Source organism: Erigeron canadensis, chromosome 3, assembly GCF_010389155.1.
Source record: "Erigeron canadensis isolate Cc75 chromosome 3, C_canadensis_v1, whole genome shotgun sequence".
In the NCBI taxonomy this organism is placed as follows: Eukaryota; Viridiplantae; Streptophyta; class Magnoliopsida; order Asterales; family Asteraceae; genus Erigeron; species Erigeron canadensis.
In genome coordinates this window covers 14,837,282-14,841,275 of record NC_057763.1, presented here as the reverse complement: position 1 = coordinate 14,841,275, position 3,994 = coordinate 14,837,282, and the positions used below count along the sequence as shown (strand labels likewise).

Sequence of the window (3,994 nt, the reverse complement as noted above, 5' to 3'; positions counted from 1 at the left end):
GGGCAATACTCCCTTTTCAATTCCTCCTTGAGCTGCTCCCAGGTCAAAGCATTCATCGTGGCGGCACCCCTCGTGGTGACTTGGAGGTTCCACCATGTGAGTGCCCTCCCCTGGAGCTTACTTGCCGCAAACTTGACGCGGTCGGCTGGCGCACATCAATGATATTTAGGATTGCCTCCATGCTTTGAAACCAAGTAAGTAACCCAACGGGACCCTCCGTCCCATAGAACTCTTGGGGTTGCAAGACGTAAAAGTCTTGTAAGCATTTCGGTCAGTGGCGTTTTCCTCCACCTTCTTGCCTTCTGCCAAGTTGATGGTAGCAGTCACGTTCTCAGCGATTTGAGTGGCAATGTTTGGCATGGCAGCATTGATTTGTTGAGATATGAGAGTCGCCAACTCAGCCTTCGTTGAGCTTCTTCCTCTTGGCGTCTAGCCTCAGCGCTTGTCTCTTCAACGGTCCTTCGTGGGCCATGTCTCTACAAAGGAGAACATAGTTTAGTCATTTGTATAAAGGATTATGTGACATGGACCCGACTCACAACTTCCGATCTCACACGTGTTCGTTTAGGTTACTTAGTGTATAAGGCCACGTTTGTATGCATAGGTATACCTATATATTCCTAAATTCATTTTCCTTCCTTTATCACAACCTACTTATCATTATGAATTACAAGTGGTTGGGTAAGCTTAAAGCATGTCCATCTTGTTTTTGGGCCTTTTGACAGATTTTCCAGAATCTGTATACGAACTTGAAGCTCAAAAATGTGACCCAAGATGGACGAACTGGGCAAAACTCATAAATAAAATGTATAGCCCCATGAGTTAGATTTCATCTCCAATTGGAATCAGGTCAAAAGACCAAATAGAACTCCAGATATGGCCGTTTTACCAAAAGTGGTCAGAACTGATTTCTGCTGTAACTTTTCACTTTGTAACAAGTATACCATAACACACATAGATTAACACATCATATAAAAGCAAAAAGGCATCAAGCTTCCATTCCAATGATTCAGCATCAGTTAAAAAAATTGCCATAAGCCCACAAACAAGTGATCGTAGTCACACAATCACAACAAGTTCAAGGAAATCACAACAAAGTACAAATAATTGTCTACCGAATAAGTTCATGAACAAAACATCCTTAGGGTCATTTCCTAAGCACAAGAACTACCACAATGGAACACACCGCTGCAAGAATACATCCCATTATGAATATCACTTCATAAATCCGGCGCACTCCATCTATTACCATGCCGGTATCTTCTCCCATTCGCCTCATGGCTCCCAAGGTTCTTTCCATCATGACTTCTTGATGTCGAACCCTCACTCGGGCATCCCTTAGCCCACGGCTATGTCCCACACTCGTTCCCTTTCCTCCGAGTCATACCCATGGGATGTGGAGGGGGTATTCCATAGACAGGACGGTGGGGGTTTTCTCTCCTAGTCTTGGCCCAAGGTGATAAGGATGATCGCGGGGGAGGCGTGGATGGAAGTATGGTCGTGAGTTGGGAAGCGTCCATCGCTTACATTCATGGCCGCATTTTGTCTCGGCGGTGTGGGAGCTCTAGGGCTGATGGTGGCCGTGGTGGAGTAGGCAAACGACGTACCGGTTGGCTAGAAGCAACGCTTCTAGCACCACCACCATTTGATGGGTCTTCCGTGGGCTCGGACTCCTCCTCCCTCTCGTTGTGGGGGCTGTTGGGAGTCCATTGTGGGCTCCGTCTCCTCGCTTTCTTCTTGTTCTTGTCGCCTCTCCTGACCATGTCCACGAATGCATAAATGTCCCTTACTTGATTGGAGTTTCTTGAGGCTTCACTCCTTTGCGACATAATATTCCTACACAAGTCACATAAAGCATAAGATGACGACTCCACTTGACGCTTAGACGACCATTTGCAACCGACTTGACCATTGACGACCCATGTGACCATTTGCGGACAGCAAGACGACTTGACGGACCGAGACGACCTTAATCATTTGACGACAACCAACCAATTCGACCTACGACTCACAAGCTTGACAACCGAACAACATTATGAACATCCACCACCGACGTACCCAACAATAATTAGTAAGACTATCAACGACCAACTCGACACTCATGACCCACACGACCATTTAGAATCAACGAAATGACTAGAATTTAACTTGTGCATTATGTCTAAATAGGCAAAGTAATGCTAGCCAGTGGGGTATTAACTAAGGGTTCTAATAAGTAATGCAACCATTGGATTTGGTTATGTATCTTTTGCACCAAGAATCGTTTTAAAGCTTTATTTTCAAAAGACTCCTTTTTGAATATTCCTTAAACAACTATTTCGATCATTCCATATTAAATTTTTAATTAGGCATAGTTGATCAGGCTATGCATAAGTAAAACAAGAATACTTTATGATCAACTCAATTGTTTAAGAAATATCGACTCGTTTTGAAAAACGTAGGTTATAGCAAAAATTCTCTATAACCTTGGCTCTTGATACCATTTTTCTGTAACACCCCGACTAAGGCGGAAACACGAGATGCCACAGAACGACATGGTACAAAAGATTTAAATATAAAACATCAACTCAAGTTTTCAAATGACATTCAAAATCCAAAAGATTACAAATTAAAGATGACGTCCAAATCCATTACACAACCAAATTCATAATTAAAATGATTAAATGTTTGCAATACTCGTCCAACCATACAAGCATATTAGAGTCCAAAAGGGTGGTCCACGCTACGCACCTAAATCTTTAACCTGAAAAGCATGAAGAAGAAGAAGTGTCAACTACGAGAGTTGAGTGTTTCATAGGTTTTTAACTAACAACATAAAGTGTATATATATATCCATCATAACCAAAAATTTGAGAGTCACCAAAATTTCCATGTATACCTCCAATGTCGCATTTGGAAAGCGTATGTTCCACTTACTATAATCAACGTAGTAAAATTTCTATCATATAACCACGAGGGTATAATTCAATCAACCTTGATGAGTAAATGCTTGAGCCACTACTACTACCATTTTTTCGAAGTCCGATAATAAATAGATAAATCTTGCACGAGCTGTCAATCAAGTGCCGTAACAATAATAATAAAAGGGGTCGTGCCATGGAGACGACCTAAGTAAGGTAGCTAGAACACCCGTGGTCGGACTGGAAGTGGAGTTGTCACAAAGACAACCAACCTTCCACCGTTACACAATTGGGTGGGTGGACGAAACCTAGTTGCGCAACTAACTAACTACAGGCCTCCATAATCGGAGTAAATAGTAGTGAACCGAAGAAAGCGGTTTGACAGAACTCAAGCTCATCATATAAATCATTTATCATAATGAACATACGAAACAATTTCATTTCATAATCATAATATCAAGAATCATTTCATATATTTGTAATAATAAAAGCAATTTAGCTTATATATCATGCTTTTCACCCCGATAGTTAAACACATAAAATAGTTTGAAAGGGGGCTATGACTCACTTGAATTGAGAGTGAAAGAGGGCTGATCAAAAGTGAGATCTCCGGCTAGTGGTGTCTTTCCTCAAGCAAGCCTAAACCATGGTATTCGAAATATGCACAACGTAAGTGTGTGTCGCATGACTAGTAAACTAGATCATGAGATGTATGCTAGTAGACTTGCCCAACTTTGGTTGTCGTTTAATTATGGAATTCAATTACATTATGTTGTTCGCCTCATTTGGTTGGAAGACATTTGGTAGTAAAGGTCATTCATACGATTTTGTTCGTTATTGGAATTTCGGTAGTTTAACTTTGTATTATATATATTTTCCATTGCATGCTTTGTTTAATACCCATATTTGACATTTGTGTTCTCATAATATTAATGTTAATATATGTTACTGATTTATAATTATTTCTTTAATTTAATATTATTTAATTAATTTATTTACTTATTTTATTGGTTTATTAATTAAACAATTCCTTATAATTATTTTTAAGTCCTTAATTACCTCTAAAATTCATAGATAATTATAGATGGATTATC

The 3,994-nt window shown here is 40.1% G+C and overlaps 1 long non-coding RNA gene across 1 annotated transcript; it reads right to left on the bottom strand.

Moving 5' to 3' along the window:
- Positions 1 to 2,615: 2,615 nt before the first annotated feature.
- On the bottom strand, positions 2,616 to 3,508 carry LOC122590904. Its single transcript, XR_006322627.1, has 2 exons — positions 3,469 to 3,508; positions 2,616 to 2,743 (listed from the first exon to the last, which is right to left on the bottom strand). It is a non-coding gene; the product is annotated as an uncharacterized LOC122590904 (long non-coding RNA).
- Between the last annotated feature and the right edge of the window lie 486 nt (positions 3,509 to 3,994).